This window comes from Octodon degus, unplaced genomic scaffold, assembly GCF_000260255.1.
Source record: "Octodon degus isolate 3935 unplaced genomic scaffold, OctDeg1.0 scaffold00047, whole genome shotgun sequence".
Lineage (NCBI taxonomy): Eukaryota > Metazoa > Chordata > Mammalia > Rodentia > Octodontidae > Octodon > Octodon degus.
In genome coordinates this window covers 11,590,319-11,611,847 of record NW_004524623.1, presented here as the reverse complement: position 1 = coordinate 11,611,847, position 21,529 = coordinate 11,590,319, and the positions used below count along the sequence as shown (strand labels likewise).

The following is a 21,529-nucleotide window of genomic DNA, read 5'->3' as shown; positions in this document are numbered from 1 at the left end:
GTACTCCTGAAGCTCCTGTTGCAGTTCTTTCTCCCAGTCGGCAGAATCCCCATCCAGGGTGGCTGTCTCCTCTTCCCTTTTGTCAAGCACAAGTGGTTCCATTTCTCTCCTTAAGTCCTCCTGATTTAAGTTACAGGCATCGAATGCATCCCTGACGAACTCAGAGACGCCTGGGCTTGTGGACATTTCTTCCTCATCCTATTGAGTTTTAAACTGAGATCTGATTACAACAGGTGGCGTTTTGGGCCGGCGAGTCAGCATCAGCCCTGCCGCTCTTAGCCTCCTTGCCCGAGGCCTGCTGCTGAGCGGCCAGGGCCGTGAGCTGCGCTGATTGCTTGCTCCAGAACACCTCCTCCTTCAGGAGCTTGGGAACCAGGGCGAAGCGCATCTTGCTCAGCAGCTCATCCTCTGCAGCATGACCAAGGCAACAGGGCACATCTGCTCAAAGTCAAAGTGAAACTGCGCACCAGCTGGAGGCTCATGAAGGAAATTCCTCTTGTCAACTGCTAAGGCCAGGATTTGTTGCTGAATGGTTTCCTCATCATTACTGTCCACCCAAGGGGGTGCGGCTGCTTCAGACTTCTTTGTGTGTTGCTCCTCAACACATTTTTTCTGTTCCTTCTGAAAGTCTCCTGTAATTGTCTTGTCAATGATGTCATCTATTTTTCCTTCTTCTATGGATTTCTTTATCTTCTGGGCTGTTTCAGCAAGTGACTCAGTTACCTTTTTGGTGGCAGCACTTGCAAAGTTGAACAGACACTTGCCGAGGCCTTCGGCCTGGTGGAGGAGCTCCTGGTCCTCGGGACGCTGCTCGTCCCTGGGCTGCGCCGCCGTCTCGGAGCGCAGCTCGGGCGGAGTGTCTTCCGGCCACGTCTCGCTGTCAGTCCCTGGTGACCGCAGGCCAAACCACGTACTGAATTCTTGAAACATCCCGCCCGCGGGGCCGCCGTCGCGGTCCCGCTCCCCGAGACCCCCGACTCAAGCTGCCCTAGGACGCTGGACTCGGCGCGCCACCCTGGAAGATCAATAAAGCTTAATAAGAGAAGCATGTGTTTTGGAAAAAATACAGAAATTCACTGTTTAGCAAAACCAAAAAAAGTCACTTACCAAATATTGAATATTTTAGAATATCTACAGCACGCTTGTCGTTTCTGCAACGCACTTAAGTACTAAAAATATTCCTTCATGAAGGTGTAATTGCCAGAATTTGAAGTAGCTGAATATCTTGATGGAAGGCAAGGTTGGTAGTAAGAATAGATAGGATTTTGGGAGAATCAATTTATTTATTTTCGCCTTAATTGTGTAATCTAGGAAAGTCACAAAATATCTCATAAAAATTTCCTAATACTTTATATAAGATCAGGTCACTTCATTCTTCTGTGAATGTTAGGTATTGATTACTACAGAGCAGATTATTGACTTTTAAAGATCAAATGGAAATTATCTTTCTTTTTTTTACTCTTGTGGTCACAGCAGACTACTTGAAAAATTTGGAAACCGGGGATGGAGGTGTGCACCTGTAATCCCACCTCTTGTGAGGCTGAGCAGATCACTATGAGTCAGATCTATATAGTGAGACCCTATAGACCCTAACTAAAATACAAAAATAAATAAATAAATAAATAAAATAAAAGGGAAAGTTTGGGATTCCCTAATACTACTTTTTGTCAATATGCAAGTATCAAAACCACAAATTATTTTTTCATGCATTTTATCAGCCATTATCTATTTGTTAAAAATATTCAACTTACATTCATTTAGGTCTAATTTTAAATCACAGTTATGTAAATATATTTTAAAGAGAGAGTAGGAAAGCATGTATGAAAGAAATTGAACAAAACGGACAGAAAAGTAGTACAATGTAAGATTCAGTTTTTACTGGAATCTACAATAGCATTTTACTTACATTAAGCCTTTTATTAGTAACTTCTCTTTCAATAAAACTACATGTTATTTTGAAAAAAATTAAATTTCTGAAATTTACAAGTATGGCATATAATTATTTATGACAGTTATGACATATATTTTATGACAAATATAGTATACATTTTAAAATATTTTATTTTAAAATTAATGTTAGAAACTTATATGAAGCAGGATTTCAGTTCCTCATCGCTGAAAAAGTAAAATACTCTCAGTGTCACTCTTTGCCACTGATAATGCTACTTATATTGTCCTTTTCTTAAAAAAATAAAAAGAGCTTATTATATTTATTTACTATTACGTATTTAGTACAGGGTTTAAAGGGTCTCACTACAGAGATTGGACTCCTAGTGATCCTCCTGTCTTCAGCTTCCCAAGCGCTGGGATTACAGGCGTGCACCACCATGCTCAGTCTCCATTGCTGTCTCAGCGGCTTAAGGGTTGGGGCCAGCATGGCCTACCAGGGATGAAACTTCGATCCCTGCTCCTGCCTAAGCAGGTTCATTAGTCCACTGATACATTGTTTTGTATTTGATGAAATATTAATAGCTTATGTTTAATGATTAAAAGTTTCTGTAATTTTACTTTTTAAAATTTTACTAAAAACTAAGATTTTCTAATTAAGTATTTTTTCCTTTTAAGTATATTTTTAAGAAACCTAAATTACTTCAGTTTTCACTTTGTACCAATTTTCAGATATTCCAGATGGTATCAGTCACATTCTGGGAGGCATGGCCACAGAGTCAGTTTTCAAACATGGCAGAAATGCCCTTGTAGATACTTCTCAGAATGAGATAAGCTAACTAATGCATACCAGAGATAAGGCAAGATAACTTAAAATCATAAGCTATATGCTCCACATATATTGAAAATTAAGTTAATGAGAATCATGTAGCCACTGTCTTTATGTAAATTATGAGTAAGACAATTACTTCAACAGGTCCAATTAAAAGAACCCTTTTATTAAGCTATTTAGAATACTTCAATAAACACTTGCTGACTAAATCCTATTCACATGGGATTATTCCTTCACTCAAATCTTCTGATTGTAACCAATGGATACAGGAACATTGAGCCTTAATTGCAAAGGACTATAATTAAGAAGCCCTTAAAGACAACCTTTGCTTTGTAAGAGCAAAGAATATACAGTTTTAGCCTGAGACTGCTCTAGGCAGGAATCCACAGCCCAAATAGATGTATTAAACTTTGCAAATGGTAGATGATTGTTTATTAAGCACAGAAGAGCGCTGTACAAATCAAAAGAATAAAAAAAAATACAGATATCTAAGGCAATTTTATCAGCTTTATACAGACTGATGAATCCACAAATGTCTCTATTTGTCTAGTAGTTGTCATAACATTATTGAAATTCTGATTATGGAAGTGGTGTGCAGTAGAAATCCCTTTCTGCAGCTACTGGTGTGGCCGAAGTAAATGATCACTTCAATCCTGGAATTCAAGCCAGGCTTGGATGACATAATAAGAGTCTCCTTCTGAAATATAATAAAAATTAGAAATAAAATACAATTCTAACTCTTGAAAAATCAGAGTATACAGAAAAGCCACAGAACTCTATTTTCCCATTCAGTTGCAGTAGCGTACATTTTTCTATTTATTAGTTTTATTTTTTAATCTAAATGCATCCTATAATTTAACTGGCTGACCTTGCACATTGTAGTATAATCTAACATTGAGATATAAAACCTGTGCCTTGTGGCAACTTTAGGTGTGTACTTTTGCAAACTATGATGAAAACCTTGTTGATTTTTAAATCTATAAAGTATTTGCTTGTAACTTTAGATTATTACTACATTAGCAATGAGCTATTAAGGTTAAATTTTCACCCCTTAAGATCAAATATTTTCAGGTTTTGTCAGTATTTTTCAGTTTTTAAAGTTAACTTACTTTTATTGAATTTCTTTTGATAATATTTATTTATAATTCTTGCTCTATCAGGTGCTTGCAGTGTATGCAGTTCTCAAGCAGATCACATGACATTTTAAACTTACAAACCATCTTTGAGACATGAACAAGAGAATATATGTTTAGACTGGTGGAGGTGACATGTGGGTATTAAAGATAACAAATCTGAAAAGGTCATTTATAAGTGACACCCACCTACTTGGTGCTTAAATTCTCTCTTCTATATTTATGTGAGAGATTCTAAGGAGTGAGGTGAGAACCTGTTTTCAACATACAACATACAAACCCTTTAAATTTGCTGCTTTTATAAGATAATTTCTTGCCTTCCTTATAACTGAACTATGAATTGGATGAACTTTCAGAATTAACCAAGCATGATATGGTCCTTTAAATTTCTCACACTGAATTGTCTTCTGCCAACCTCAGAACAAGTAACTTAAAAGTCTGTTACAACAAAGTGCTCAGCCATTTGATTAAAGACTAGATTGTGATCTCTCTCAAGGCCATTGTTTATCATCACATACTCTTTCCTTTTAAAAGCAGAAAGAAAAAAGAAAGGAGAAAGGAAGGAAAGAAGAAAGAAAGAGAGGAAGGAAGGAAGGAAGGAAAGAAGGAAAGAAAGAATGAAAAAAGAAAAAAGAAAGAAAGAAAGAAAGAAAGAGAGAAAGAAAGAAAGAAAGAGAGAGAAGAAAAGCCAATTACTTGCCATATAATTGATCCAGGGTGATTACAGATGCTTAGCAGAGCCATTGTGAAAATCACCAAAATATTTTGGAAAAGGACTTACTGATTTACTTATTTTTTTTAACTCTCTTTTCCATCCTTCAGCACTGCTATCCCAATTGTGCAATATCGCTCAGTTGTACAGCTTCTGCAGAGGAGCCTTTTGTCTAAAAATCAGAATTGATCATATCATTAAGGCAGAAATGTACATAGGTATTGTGTATGATATTATGGTTGATACTGAAATGTCCCCACCAAGGCCTACTGTACTCATGGCTGGGGCTTTGGGCGGTGACTGGATCGAGGGCGTGCATTACTGGATCAGTCACCTGGTCGGATTGTGGCTGGGTGTAATGTTGGCAGAGGGAGCCTGGAGGAAGGGATGGGCCTGTGAGTGGGTTTCCAGTCTGGCAGGACCTACACTGTGCTGCTTCCTACGTCCCATGGCCCTCCACCAGGCTGCCCCGCCTCGGGGCCAACTGACTGCAGGCCCAAAACCTCTTCAAACTGTAAGCCAAAATAAATTTTTCCTCCCTTACGTTGTGGGTGTCAGATATTGCATCTCGGTAATGAGTTATGAAGACATATGGATATTATGTTATAGCTATTTTATCTTTATATACACTATCTGCAGACAAAAGAATAAGGGTGCTACCTGTGTCAGATGTCACATAGCGCCTTCACCTTGTCAGACTTAAGATTGCTTTCCACCATTTCAGAAATTTAATCTGATATCTTTAGTATGGATACGGATATACAGGAAGGGTAATCTGCTATTTGCTTTGTCTCTACAATATGTTTTGAAATTGCAATGTGGGTGGTGACTACAATAAAGGAGGATCTCTAATCATTCTTAGCCACCTTTGAGCATTGGCAGTTACCACTGCTTCCATTATTGATTCTGGGACGTACACTATTAGCTTCGGTGCTTAGTAATACTTTTTCAGGATTATAAATCCCCAAGGACAATGTGTAAGTAGCAGAGTTTTCACGTACTTAATAAGGTTTTCTTTTCAATTATAGTATTACTAGTGATAGGAATATCAATGATACTAACTTATGGTATTAATCCTAATAGCATTATATTTAAGTGTGTTCTTTTAAGAAAGAATAAACTGTAATTATGGAGACTTTTGGCCATCATAAAAATTTACATAATAGTTTGTCTTATATTCACTTAGCATTTGGTTTAAACATACAGACTTTTTGGAGATTGTGCAGCAAGGAGTGATCTGATTTCTATGCAGAAATGATCGATGTAGAAAATATTTGTGTAGATGAGGCATTCCTACTATATTTTCTTAAACTTTCAAAAACTATTTAAAAGAGATGATTAGTCTCATTTTAAACCTATGAAATCTAAAATAGAGAGATGGAAAAGCCACTGATTATCAAGAAAGAGCGCAGAATTAATCTCCCATCTGGCGTACTCCAATCCCACAATAAATAGTGGGAAGACTTGAAACTTCTCAACTAGGTGATATGAAGTGGTAGGGGGTAGTGATTTCAAATCTCCAAAGCCTTCTCTCTTTTTTGCAGTATTTTCATGAGAAGCCTTACTCATTTCAATGAAAGCCCAAATGGTTTGAAAATTTTTATCTCAGTACTAAATAACTAGTGTCCTAAAAATTAAAAAAGAAAGAAAAATCCACATTGATCTAGCCATGGAATCATTATCTTTACAGCCCGATAGCTTCTAAAACTAAGTATATTTGAGGAATAGCAATCGACCTTGCCAGTCACATGAAATTAACCATTAGATGTTATGTTAACCCGACTTACAATAGGACTCATCCAGATTTCTCTTATGTAGAAAAGGAAAAAGGCAAAAGAAAAAGAAAATTGGGGTTGACATTTTGGTGAGTTATGTCTTCTACCATACTTTCAAGCAATATAACTTTTTGAAGGAATTTCCTTTTTGGCCAAAAGGAAATAAATGAGTAGATGAATAAAGGAAAAATGAGCTACTGTGGAAGAATGAAGGCTTTTTATACGTCATCCATCTACCAGGTACAGAGAAGGTTCTTATATAGTTAACTATTCTCCTAATCCTTGAAGCCAGCTCAAGATTTATAGTTTAATACTAAAGATGCAATAACATTCAAAGTTGCGCACAATGCCATGTATTTCAAGCATCATAATTACTGGCATTTAAATACATGGTAAATCAACCTTCTTGTACTAAGAAATTTAGGTGCTGTGAATTCTTAGATCTTCATATTTTTCATGGAATCTTTATTGTCTTTTATTGTATAAGAACTCTCATATGAATCCTCTCCAAAATAATAAAGAACAAAGAAATAACTGCTGCAGAAAAAAAATCACTTGGGGCTTTCTCACAGGCAGGACCTTCCCATTTTACTTTTCTAAGGCCGTGCAATGATCCTTAAAGCTCCAGTCAGCAAGCTTGTCTTTCAGGTCTAGACAATGAATAAGTTAAAATTTTGCTGGCTGTATGGTCTCTGTCACAAATACCAAGCACTCCTATTGTAGCAGAAAAGCAGCTGTAGACAAAATGGAAACAAATGGCATGGCTGGGACCCAGTAAAATTTTATTTACAAAATAGGCCAGAATTGTCCCACTGATTCTATTTTTTCTGACTGCTGCCACGTAACGTAGCTTCCTTATATACCTTCCATTTGGCCAGAATACCCCCTTAGAGATTTTGTTTTGATATTTCAAATATACTAACTCAGTAAGCTGCCTGTGTCTCTACTTTCCTTTTAGCAAGAAATAGATATTCATATTAAAGTCTTAGCCATTTTTCGGTTTCCATCTCAATTCTACTTCATCACAGAACTTCAGTGAGTGAGACATTTTATGCATATTTGATTTATATAATTTCATTCACTATGACGTGTTTTATCTTGCTGACTTACAATAGTGCAATGGTGTTCATTTCTTCCTTGCACATAGAATATTTTTAATTAAAAGACTATAAATATTATGTAATGTTATCCTGTTATGGGAGGCATAAAATCTAGAAAGGCCAAATAATTTTCCATGAACAAATAAAGTAAGAGGCAATAGAAATTCCATCTCTCTTGTGAATCCTAGTTCAGAAATTTCTATTAAGGAATAACCGTACATTACAGAGGGATTCCTAGGAGCAGACGGCTCAGCACCCCACCAAGTACAAGGCACTCTTCTACCCACTTACTAGCAATTTTTCATTTTTAATATTTCTAAGTATAGGAAAATACTGATGTGCCTCTACTCACAAGTAGCTTAGTTTGTTTTTTCCTCTACTCTTTATTTTTTAAATTTTTATTAGTACATCTTTGTAGTTGTCTCAGTTACTCTCCCCTCATTGCTGGGACAAATACCCGACATCCCAAATGAAGGAAGGAAAGGTTGCTTTAGCTGACAGTTACTGGAGGTTTTAGTCCATACTTGGCTGGCTCCAAGGCAGAGTGGCAGAGAACAACTTCTTGTGGCGGCAGCAAACAGCAAGAGAGCAAAATGGAGAAGCGGCAGCAACAATGGCTGCAGAGAGCAAGTCTGTCCCCCTCCAGTTGCATTTAGACGATCTGCCCCAGGCTGGATGCAGCACTCACACCCACAATCCCAGTGGATCATGACTTAACACAGACTCTAGAAGTCTGCCCCACGGCTGCATGAGGCTTTGGGGAAACAACTAGACACAACCGTCGCAGTAGCACACGGCAATTACAACCACTGTGTAGACTTGGTTCATGTATTAACACATTTTACTTCTAATTTCTCCCATGTCTTGGTCTCTAAATTGTTTGTTTTCCTGAAAGTCCATTTGATTCAGTTTTCTACTCAATCAAAGTGATACTATGACATTCTTTGCTAACATACCCAGAATTGGGGAAGTGGTGATTTGGTGAGAGTCTTTCTTTCTCAAAATAAATCTGTGAGAAGAAAGTAAGATAAGAATCTTCATTACCACCTAGAGAGGTCCATTCATTATTGGGCAGGCCTAAACTCTAATAGACAACAAAACTAACTTCACTTTAACATTTACGCACTTCTTCATTACAGACTTACTTGTATGACATTTTACTTTACCTTCTTATGATTTTCACCTGTAATTATTTGCTTGTTGGTTTCATTTGTTGATATAGGGTCTCACTACTCAGTTGGACTTGTAGTGATTCTCCTATCTCAGGCTCCCCAGTGCTGGGATTACAGACGTGTGCCACCATGCCCAGTTTTGGAGCAACCACGTTGCCCCCAGGGTTCAGGGGTGGCATGGCGTGTACTTACTTAAGAAAAAGTTGTTATAGGTCTTTTCAATTATTTTTTCCCAAGTATTTCACACTAGAAGTGTTATTATTTTGCATAATGTATGTTTCTGAGAATATTTACATAACTAACATATGCATATCTTTTAAAACACTACAGTTCCCATAGTAACAAATATTCTATTTAGCAGAGTACAATAACAATTTTTTCTTTCAGTCTTTATAAACTAGAATTTTCTAAGTATAATTCCATTTCATTAATGATAGACACTCTTAACTAAATTTGTTGGTAGTTCATACCTATTTTCTGCCTTTTCATCAAGAGTAGAAATAACTCTTTTATATTCCAACACATTTTCACATAAAGTGTTTTCTTATTTCCTGGTCAGTGGAGCCTTCGATAGACGCTTGAAATTCATTCTATCTGTGGAACTCTAAATTGTGTGCTGTAACCTCATATGTTGTCAATGGTAATGATACATAGTTAGATGTCTTGGTTTAATTTCCTAAGTCAGTGAACTTCTATTTAATAAATGAAATTCTCTTATGAGTAGTACAGTCCTTGGAAAAAACATTTGAAAGCAAATATTCTTTTTGAAGGCTTAGTCCTAGTATTATAGATGTGACAAGGCACAGTCCCTTTGGATCTGTATTTCACATGCTTTTACTCGAGTAAGTGCTCCTACAATGCTCAGAGTTGAAAGTGCTACTAGATTGTTTTTAAGCATAGTCGTTGGATCTCACCATTTGTGATCTAAAGTTTGGAAAACAGATTGTACAGAGCTAGTGATCAACAGTAAAGGACAGTTTCAGCGATCAGTGCCTTATAATTTTTCAGTGTATCAGATGGTGAAAGAGAATAAAGTTGTTGATAAAGATGTTAGTATGCCACAACATTTAATTTCTTTCCTATAAACAACATTTTGTGGTTTAATGAAAATATGGTTCATGTGAGTTCACTATGTGAGGACAGTTTGAGAAGCCAAAAGACTTGGCAGAGACCACTAAAATAGTTTAATTTTCATGTTAGACTACCATACTCTCATGCCTATGTAGAGGTGTGTTGAAGGTTAAAAAGCCAGTAAGAATACTGCAAGTTATGAGGTGAGAAATGATAGACTGGGCATGGTGTCGCATGCCTATAATACCAGCACTTGGGAGGCTGAAAACAGGAGGGTCACTGAACCTGATCTACATAGTGAGACCTTGTACACCTGTAGCCTAAATTAATAAAAAAAGAAAAGAAAGAAATGCTGAGGATGTGGTGCGGTTACGAGGTCCATGAGCTGATGATGCCACGGCACTGACAGCAGACAGCGGGCTTAATGTTCTTGCCTGTGAGGACTTGAAGCTGCTAGAGGGCTGTAAAGCTCTCTGAAGTGGTGACATTAGCCAAGCAAGCCCATGTAGATGTGAACTTTCAGTTGCCAATTTGATTTGAGAACCCAGTAGATGGCTGAAGGTGTTAAATGTGTTATAATCTGAAAATACTGCATTTGGTATTGTTCTTTTCAGGGTGTGAAGATGTTGATTGTCACATGGATCCACAGATCTTCACAAGCATTTGGTCTGCGTTTCATTCTGTTGTTCAGAACCATTTCTGTAAAGAGCATGGACTGCAGGCATTGGGCTTCTTTCTGCTTCTCCTACAGACTACAACTCACAGTATAACTGCTTTTTATTGTTGGATGCAAAAATAAAAAAAATAAAAAATTGTACTTTCATTAACACAAAAAGTGCAATGTGAAATTGCACTTTAAAGGAACTGCAGGTTCATAACAAAATACAGTAAAAATTATTTAAGCTAACTTAAGTCGTCTCCCTTCATCTGCAAATGGACTATTTTTTTTTCACTTAAAACCGGCTTCAGCTATTCTTTTTTATTTATAGAATGAGTTTTTCCCCATCACTTCCTTCTTCTACAGGAGAGAAACACTATCTTTCCTCCCCTCTTCCCATAGATTTACAGGTTAAGCAGCTTTCCCCTCCCAAGTTCCCTACTATATATTCTCAGCTGCAGATTTAATAGTCCTCTCTCATGAGACCACTCACCCTATTTCTCTGAGTGCGTACTTTATGAATTCTGCCTAATAAGTCTTTGTCTGCCTCTTATTGATGCATCTTGAATATTCTTTTGCTGTGATGGATGTCAGTGAACCTCTGATTTGCCAAGGATGGAGTTAGTCAGGTTTTAAATTTCCCCTTTTGGGACCCTCTTGGACCCTTTCCAGTTAGTACAGTTAAAAGCTATGGAGCTTCCATTCATGGTAATAATATTCAGAACCATAGAGCCAGTCTTTCTTCCATTGTCCTAAGAGAGGTAGAAAATCCTGTAACCATGACTCAAAAGTTCTCTGATACTCTAGAAAAAAATGCTATGTGCTGAATCATCTAGCCTGACCTTCACTCTACTCATAACTCACCACCGGTTCATAAATATGTACTGCCTATCCTATATTAATTAAGATCAGAGAGCATTCTAGGACCAGCATGTGTGTTGACAGCCCTGAAGATGAGACAGCATGCTGTCAATCATTCCTGTCAATCACACCTAGAGATTCAGGGGAGGCACCCTGGCTCAGCTGTATAGCCTTTATACTCTGAAAGCCTGACTTACTGTGGGCTTTTGCTGCTGGTGTGCTATTGATATAGGAGCTATATAACTCTCAAGCTGCAGGATGTCAGATATGCCAAGGTTGTGTCCCCTGAAATTGAGGAAAGATTCCAAAGGACAAAGGAGGTTCTGAGAGACAGGAGGGGTCTTAAGCAGACTGCCACCAAGGCTCTTTGTTAATGGTAATTTATACAGCTAAGTTACAATATGGGTGCAACATGAGTCAGACTATAATCAACCAGTAAATGTACAAGTATAATCTCTTAACTATTATTGATCCAATAGGGAAGCAAGGAATGTAGCAAGGGCACATGACTGACATCATTAACCTTGGCTTATTTATGACTTCCAAAATAACAATATTTGGGGGAAGGGATTGGTCCACTTGTTCTTGTTACCCATGAGGGTATGTGATGCATATCTGGATTTAATGAACTGGGTGGAGCCAGTTATAGTATAACCTGAAATTTTCATTCATCCTTTAGGGAAGTGTGCAAGCCTGACTGTTGACTTTTTCAGTTGTTCCTTCAGCCACTGTTTTAATGTGTTCTCATCTTTTGCACTGACTTCCTCAAATGCCTGTCCCTGTCTGACCAGCTATTAATTTCTACCTAACATAGCTGCCTATGATACTGTGACCTGTGAGCTCTGGTCCTTCTTTGGAAGTTGCTTCCCGGCTCCAGTCCAGATCCTTCATCCCACTGATGCAGACTTTCTAGCTTCCACCACTGACCTTTGGGCTACCCCAGTGCAGATTCTCGAGAAAGACTCAGAAAGGAGATTGCTGTGGGCTCTAGGTCCTCAGCTGGATTCTCGGGGTCACTACTGTGTGGACAGATCTCCTGCACTCTTTAGCTTTTGCCTGTTTAGGTAAATATTTTGAAATAATCTTATAAATTCTGTGTCCTATATTAAATCATTTCCCTTGTAAATCCTACAACATTTATAAATGCTAAATATTGTTCTGTTCAGGGGTCAGGCATTGGTCTTTAACTTATCTGCATTTAAACAGGAAAGCACAAAAGCCAGGCTCAGGAAGGCTCTTGGAATGGCTGAGTGCTCTCTTCTGGCCAGATACCTTTGGCGTTTTGAAATGGGCAAGTTTCTCCCCTGTGGCATGGTAAAGGGCTTATGTTCTGCCTGGATGGGGCAGACCTCTGCTACTGCCCAAGGGCCTGCATCTGCCTGGCCACACGCATCTGCATCTGCTCAGGGCCACAGCAAGGGATCCTGTGGTTGTAGCTTTGCTTCTAAGTTTTACACCAGCAAAGGCTGCCTGAGTTCTTAAAGGAATAGTAAAGAGTTTTTGCTTCCTACAGGGAAAGAAAGAAAAGGACTCATTCTGTCTAGTTTACTCTTCTCTGGCTGCTGAGACAGAGTACTCATCACCCAATATTAAGTAAGAAGAGGTTTATTTAGCTCCCAGTTCATGGAGGTTTCAGTCCTTCATCAGCTGGCTCCAAGGCAAGGTGGCATGGTAAGAGGCAGGCAATAGAAAACAGCAAAAGCAAGAAGGGCAAAAGAGGAGAGAGTGGGCCTCTTTTCCTCCCTTATGGCCTAAGCCGGCTACAGGCCCTTGGCTGTGTCCTTCACACCCCATCATCCCCCTGCCCTCCTCTGGCAGTGGCTCAGGGTGTTCACAAAGTAGGGACCCTGGCTCCCTGCTGAGCCACTTGGTTAAGCTTTTGAACCTTCTCAAGTAGACACAATGTATCAATCATTCCCACCAGCAAAAGCTGAATGAGTTCTTAAAGGGATAGTAAGGAATTTTTCCTTCCTACAGGGAAAAAGAAAAGGATTCTTTTCTCTCGTTTTCCCTATGCACATATGCTGTTTAAAATCAGAGGCTTAGCTTGTAAGGCCAGCTTCCTCCCTCCCTCCCTCCTTCCCTTCCTTTCTTCTTTTTTCCTTCTTTCCTTCCTTCTTTCTTTGTGAGACAGGGTCTCGCTATGTAGCCCAGGCTATCCTTGAACTCACAGTGATCCTCCAACCTCACCCTACAAGTGCTGGGATTACAGATGTATGCCATCAACTCTGCCTCAGTTATTTTTAAAGAAAGGGAAAAAAGAAATTAAAATAAAAAAGATAGCAGGAGCCAGTGACACACATCCATGCAAAAGTTACACATAGACATGCCACAAGACAAAATGGAGGCTGGCCACGTGGCAACGCGACATGGTGGGACCTCTGACCAAAACACAAATGGAGGACACGTCATTTACAGTCTAGGCTAAATGCATAGAATAGGCTGATTTAGCAAAATGTGCAACAAAAACATCACAGGAACAACAAGGCATGACCACAAAATGAATGCAGTGACTTGAAAGAAAATCAGAAGCCTTCATTCACTTTCTCTGTCCCAATAGCTGGTCCAAGAAACCTCTTGCTGGTACTTGGCGAAGAATTCCCCAATTATCCATGTAAGGGGGAGAGTAAAGAAAAAGAGAGGATAAATAAATAAATAAATAAATAAAAACCTCATGAAGAGAAACAAAATTGATATTTCTATTTTCTATAGTTTAACATGATTTTGAATTTCTTTGTCAAGATTTTCTTTGCATTATGTGACATTGAAAAGTATAGTTTCTTTTATCTTTAAATATTTTTGAATTTTCTTGCTATCTCTAGATAGTTACTGACTTCTGGTTTAATACCAGTGTAGTCTACAACATATTTTGTATAATTTTTGTTCTTAACATAAGTGTATTTATTTAATGTATCAGGATTTATTTTAGTTACTCCTATTTGAAGGTCTTTATCCTCTTCCCAGGGCCTTTTATCTCTCTATAATATTGCAGTCATGAGCATGCTGCAATTTGTGTAGACAGGAAAAATATCATTGAGGGTTTTTTCTAAGTGGTTGGAGCTTTGCATTAGACCAGAAGCTGTTGAGAGTGACACAGTCCAAATGTGTGTCTTATCTCATGAGTTAGGGTCTTCTGGATAACAACAATAAGACACTGCTGCATTCAGGACTACAATAATTATAAAAAATGCTGAGTCATTGTGAGATTTTTTGTGGAGTTTCTTCACTGAGTCTTCAAATCTTGAGGTAGAGAAATCCCTGCACACCTGGTGCATCTGGTAGACCCCCTCACCCTCTGTCAGAGAGACCTGTCCAAAGACAAAATTCCAGGACTCTTTTGAGTAAAGGCCAACCACCGTTATACTCATGTAACAGAAGACACCTTCAGGTTTCTCTTTTTTAAGGAATTCAAGAGATGCCCAGCATAAATCTGTACATTTTGTTTGAGATTATTGACTAAAGGAACACCTGGTTGCAGAAACAGAAAGCAGTTCTTTGAGTTTTGCTCCCACACCATAGATAAATGCTTCGCAGTAGACCATGAGCCATATAATATATCCTTCACTAATAATGCTGGTGTTTCTGAGAGCGCATACTGACCGTATATAAACACTGTTTTTGTCTGGAGAGGCTGTCTTTTGGTAGGGATCAGTGAAGAGCCTCAGGGTGGAAAGTGATCTAATTTCACTATGAATGCAAGGTAATGGGTCCAAGGAGATTACTGTGGGCTGGAAGAATTAGTTCACTAAGCACAGTCCTCCTCTGGCATCTAACTTTTCATACTGTTACACAAGCACCAGTCTCTTCAAGAAGAGTTTCAGTGTCTGTTCAGTGTGAAGTAGCATTTGCATCATTGTAAAGGACAAGCGTGTCTGGAAAAAGTACTGTGGAGTGTGCCCTCCATACCCACTCCTCATTCCTGTGGCTTCAATTCTGAAGCATATTGGTTCTGATAGATATTAAACATGAGCTTAAAAGGAATGTGTATTTTTCTACTGTTGGATAAAGTATCTCGTGACTGTTAATTAGATCCAATTGATTAATTTTACTGTTTAGTTCTCATTGCTTCTCTGCATACAACATTTTTTCAATACTGAATCCTATCAGTTCCTACAAGAGTTTGTTGCCTTTCTCAGCTTTACTAGGTGCATATTTTGAATTTTTTTCTGCTGACTTAAAGAGCTGCACTATTTTAATATTTATCACAGTTTATGGTTTTGAAAGTCTCAGTTGACCTAACTGTAACCTCGATGTTTCAGATCTCTCCTCTTTTCTTAGGATTTTCCTAAGAACTTCTTAAATTGAGTCTTTGTTTTTCAATAATTTGAGCTATCACTATTATTTGCTCTCATTGAGGTACAAAAGTATTGGGAAGGGGAGTAGCTCACAACCCTACTAAGTCTTACTTTTAGTTGCCTGCGTCTCAACAAATGTTTTTTAACCTTTTATCTCTACTTAGGCAAGCTAGAAAGGTTAGAGGGGACCACAGTGGAATAGCTGTGCTTTCTCCAGGTGAGTTCAGGCTCTGGGATAGATAGATAGATAGATAGATAGATAGATAGATAGATAGATAGATAGATAATAGATAGATAGATAGATAGATAGATAGATAGATAGATAGATAGATAGATAGACAAATAGATAGAGCATAGACTTCCAGAGAAAAGAGCTTGTGCATTTCAGTACTTAAATATACATCTGCTGGGAAAATGTATGTTTCTTGCTCTTTCTGCCTAGGCTTTGCACTCACCTTAGGAGACAGAAAGGAAATGTGAGGCGGGTAATTGTCACACATTTGGAACTTTTGCAGAGTGCTACGAATCCTCTTAGAGTCAGATAACAGGCTGAGCGCCGGGCATGGACACTACAGTGACCGACCCAGACTCTCATTTTGAGCCGCAGCTTCTATTCTTACCAATGTCAGCAAAAGGATTATAAACTGGTAAACGACAGAGAAGGCCACGGCGGCAGGAGCCGACTTTCATTGTAAGACACGTAGATTTTTCGTTTTCTCTTTCCTTTTTGTTTTTTTCACTGAAGGGCTTTTCCTCCCTTCTTTTACGCATTACTGTGTGACCTAAAAAGTAGCAGAACTGCTGTGGGCCCCTGTTTGAAAGTGTGAACTGAACCAGAGAGAGCCTTTTCTTGACAGGAACAATGAAAGTCTTCTCAAATGATCCTGCCAACAAGATGGCTCAAAAATCGGCATGCTGTGACCCACTTCCTGTTGCTATCATAACAATATTCACTATAATAAATGCAGTCATCGGACTCCGCATGCCGAGCAGTTAGAAAGCAATTCTAGAATCTTCTACAGCCCTATCCATTCTAGGGAAATGTTGTCCTTTGGGTACTCAAAAGACTGAAGTACTCTTAAGTTTTATTCTACCTTTTTTTTTTTTTTCATAATTGACTTCTTGTGAAGGGTATTTTTTAGTATTAAATTTACCATAAAATTCAGTTATATTAATTGAGAATATATATTTACACTAGATTCTGTTAAAGTTTTAAGAGAGGTGAGATCAATATGTTTTGAAAGTATTTTCTCTTTTTTTCTGTATTTTCGGGAAGGGAGTACAGGGTGTTCAGAGTCTCACTACTAGATCTGACTCTAGTGATCCACCTGTTTACAGCCGCCCAAGAGCTGGGACTACAGGTGCATGTCACCATGTTCAGTCTCAATTGCCTTTTCAGTGCACCCCGGGGGGCAGGACGGGCACAGCAGGCCCAGGATCGAACTCCCTGCCCCTGCGCCTGCTTATAGGTGCTTTAATCTGTCGAGCTGTTTGAGTGGCCCATGAAAGTATTTTCAACTTATCCATTAGTATAAAACTTAGTGAATATCTGTAGAGTGACAATTGTAGAGTGTTCTTTTCTGAGAGTCAAAGAGTGCATATTATAAAAATTTTATACTAGTTAGTATTTTTTTAACTTGATGAAAATGACCACAACAACAGCAGATCAACCAGGTAAGATGGCACACTCCCGTAAACCCAGCGCTCTGGAAGTTGAGGTAAAAAGAGGAGCTCAAGTTCAAGCCCCACATGGGTAAATTAGTGATTTAAGCAAAAACTGCTTAATGTAAAAATTGGCAAATGGTTGAGAATGTAGCTGAGTGTAAAGGCCCTGGGTTCAATCTTGAAAAATGAATGAATTAACTCATAACAATCATTCAAACTCTGTTGGTACAAGATACTAAAATTAGGGTATCACACACAACCTTTCAAAAGCATTGTTTCTGCATTCTAAAATTTCAACGTTATCTTCTTTGTGCTGTATATTTTTTTTTCTAAACAGACATCTATCATACACATGTATATAATCTTATTCACTTGCCTTTGATTTTTGCATTCTCTTATATCAAAATGAGCTACTTATCTAAGTAGATACGAAGATGTTTTTCAGTTTTCCACTAATGTATTAATAACGCTGAACTTTCAAGCTCAAATTGCTGTGGACTGAAGGTTTTATGCTGTGAAGCCCCAGGAAAATATTCCTCCAAACTGTGGAAGTGACAGTGTCACCCCAGAGGACCTGAAAAACAGAATAATAAGCCAAAGAGATTTGCTCTTAAGCTGTTAAATCTCATAGGTTTTGCGTGTTTAGCATTTGAGCTTGTTTTGGAACTGTTAATGCTTTCCTTTTTCCATTTCTTCCTATTTATTCTTTTTAGAATAGAAACTTTAATTCTGTGCCTTTCCTTCTATTATATTTTTGAAATACACAAACTTTTATTTCCATTGAGTGAATTTTGCCTCAACAAGTATTATGCCTCAGGTCTCATCCATAACTGATTTAGATAGCAGTTAAATCAAACAGATTTTAGAATGGATGCTGGAATAACCTAAAACTTTTAGGTTTTCTGAGACAAAATAGAAGTATTTGGCATGTAAGGACAGGAGATTCAGGAAGTAAGAGGAACAAGGTTAGAACTTCAATATTTTCCTTCCTCAAAATTTCTCTTGAAATCCTAACTCCAAGGCCATCAAATTTAGAGATGAGCATTTTGGAAGGCAGGTGACAAGAATAGAGTCTAGTGGTAGGATTAGGGCCCTCACTAAAGGAAGAAAATGATGGTAGGCTTTTCTACCTTTACTTTGCTGTCTGCAATGTAAAGGTGCAATGAGACGGGAGACATTTCATACCATGTTATACCAAGAAGAAGGTCCTTACCAAACTGTACATCTGTCAGTGGAAAAATTTTCTATTTTCCAGCCTCTAGTATTTCAAGAAATTAATCTTTGCTGTTTAAGCCTCCCAGCCTATGGAAACATATCTTAGCAACCCAAGGTCGGACAGAAATCATGATTTTGTTAGGTATTTAACACATGAAATGACACATTTAAGAAATTCATCAGTGCTACTACACACATCATTCAATCAAGAACTACTTTTAAACTCAGTAACAAACACTGAATCCCAATCATTTTTGGAAACATAGTAGTTACCAAGCTTAAAGGATGATTAAGAAAGGTGATTGTGATTTTTAACAAATACATTGGAAAGTTTTATTATCTGGATCTTAATTTATGTTAAGTATAGAGGATAAATTTTATTATTTGAAAATCCCGTAGTTAAAATCAGTGTTAGAATAATACTTTTGAATCTCTGTTTAGAAACATGAGTTTGATGTCAGGCAAGAAAACAGCTTTCTTGGTGAAAACTGGAAAATCTGAATAGCTCTGTGAAGAAGCTAAAGGTAATAACAAATATCAAAAAATGAGATGTCTGACATAATTTTAAAGGAATTAAAATGAATTCATATGTTTGTTTTCATAATCATTTAAGCAGTCTAATTTGTGTGTGGGAAATGTAGCTTGTAGGGAGGAGTGGGAGGGTGGCTGCCTTAGGATCAGTCCAGGGCACTGAGGGAGCGTTCAACAAGATGTACCCGGATTGGACATGGCTGCCTACGTCTGGGTGTTTGTTGCCTCCTTTCTCGCGATATTTCCTTGCACTGCTCAGGTAGGAGCGGAAACATCATGGCCATCATAAGGATTGTGCTGTGGAACACTTAACCATGGAGCGAATCTCCTGAAACTATGAGCCAAAGCAAACTTCTCTTGTGAATTGTGGGGGCTGAGCACTGGGTCTCAGGGACAGGAAACCCAACTAATGCAGGGCTCTAGCTCAGACTTAAAATCCAATTGCTTGTTTTTTTACCTTACGTATTAAATAGTTGAACAACCAAAAATGATAACTGAATTTATCAGGTAATACATGATTTTTTTCTTTCACTTTTTAACTCTGTCTCTTTAAATCCAGCTTCAACTTTTCCACATCCAAATTCAAGCAGAAATAAATAAATAAATAAATAAGAATGAATAAAAATGGATAAAAATACTATGACTTAACACATGATAAAATGCCAGTCTGTCATCCTATAGCAAGACTAGGCTTTACAAAATACATACATAAATTTATTTTTTCAAAACAAATGCATAAAATATAAAAAAAATTGCTATTATATTTCCAGTCATTTAAAAAGACTTCTATTTACTAAAGTTTAGCTCTTGGCTAATCTGTTCAAGATTTTGTTAGACCTTCATATTTTCACTGCTGTATATAAAACCAAAATTCAGGCTTATGTCTGTTGTACACAGTGAATGAACATAAATTTGCAGCAGACCTAGAGGTATTGGATATTCTTAGTATCTTTAATCTGTGACAAACATGCTATTAGTGAATGCTGTAATCGATATAAAGTGAAAATTTTTCACAGCAGGGGAAAACGGGGAGAATTTAAAATGAGGTAATGGGAGCTGGTCTAATTTTCCACTCTGTGTCACACATTGATGGCCCTCGTAATTCATACCTGGGGGGATAGTACAAGCCAGGAAGGCGGAGTATGAAATCTGACGAGCCTTGCTGTATTAGTGAAAGTGGCGATTAAGGAACACGGACTATCAGTGAGAAGTCAGGAGTGCGTCAGTGCATAGTTGAGAAGGAAAATTATTTGGCTTAAGAGGATTAAAAATCCCCTGTTCCTAGTGAAAAATAATTCAGCCACAGAGCAAAATACATTTGATAATATTCAAGGTCCATGAACAAAGACAGAAGGGGAGAAACGGCAATGTGATGACACATGCAAAGCTTTGTTTTCAGAGCTTCTAAACAGATAATCTATGTTTCCAGAGGGTGTCATGCAGGGTGGGAAAACAAATCCCGTTAAATCCTGGTGGCTAAACCATTGTTTTGCATTGATTTTTTTTTTTGTGTGTGTGTGTCTTTCCTTTTAAGAATTTCATATCATTCATTAAAATTTTGAAATAATGATGACTGAAAACAGCTAACGCGTGCTAGAAATAAATTGTACAAAAATATTATTCACTGATCTTTGCCTATATTGAGTTTGTGTAGGCCATTTATGCATCAGTGTTTACTACAGTTTTATTTACTACAATTTCATTAATTACACACAAAGTCTTTTAATGATTCACCCAGGGAACAATAAATCAATAATGACCAAAAAGAGAAAAGAAACAATTTGATTATTTTTTCCTCCATTTGATGATGTAGATTGTCCCAATTTTGCTCATGAATAATGATGGATTTTTATCTCAAAATTGTTCTGAACTTTGGATAATTCAAAAATAACTCTTTATGAAAATCCATGAACACTGTTAGGCATTTTGCACATGGAAATATCCAGTAAGTTTTAATTAATATAACTATCATAAGGTGGTGTGTCTTACTTTGGCCGTGTAAAAAAGCAATGGGGCAATTATGTAAGAAATAGTTTGAAAAGGCTGAAGCAAACAAAAAGAATATGTCCCCTATCTTAAGTTCAAAAATATGCTCATGTTTCACACATCCCAAGGTTTTGTCTAATTAAATAATCTCATTTTGGCTATCACTTTTTAATGATGTCTAAGCCCTACGTGTTTAATTTGTACTTTTAACTTCCATGGTTTGGAAATGGTTTTCAAAAATTCTTGTAGCTATATATAATGCTACTTGATGGGCCGGCCAAATAGCTCAGCGGATTAAAGCACCTACAAGCAGCACAGGGACTTGGGGTCTGATCCCGGGCCTGCCATGCTGGCCCTGCCCCCGGGGCGCACTGAAAAAGCAATTGAGACAGCATGGTGATGCGCACCAGTGTTCCCAGCTCTTGGAAGACTGTAAACAGGTGGATCAGTAGAGTCAGATCTAGTAGCGAGACTTTGAACACCCTGTAGACCCTTCACTAAAATAAAAAAAAAAATGCTACCTGATAAAGTAATGTTCCTCAGTTTATATTGCTATTATTCAGATATTTTAATGTCAAAACAGTATAATACTACAAATGCATGTACTACTTATAACATACTGAGTAGTTGAAATTG

The 21,529-nt window shown here is 37.8% G+C and overlaps 2 pseudogenes; both read right to left on the bottom strand.

Moving 5' to 3' along the window:
- Nucleotides 1-930, bottom strand: part of LOC101577027 — a 27,199-nt pseudogene extending 26,269 nt beyond the window's left edge.
- A 13,249-nt stretch (nt 931-14,179) lies between these two features.
- Nucleotides 14,180-15,052, bottom strand: LOC111817035 (annotated as a pseudogene).
- Nucleotides 15,053-21,529: the final 6,477 nt, after the last annotated feature.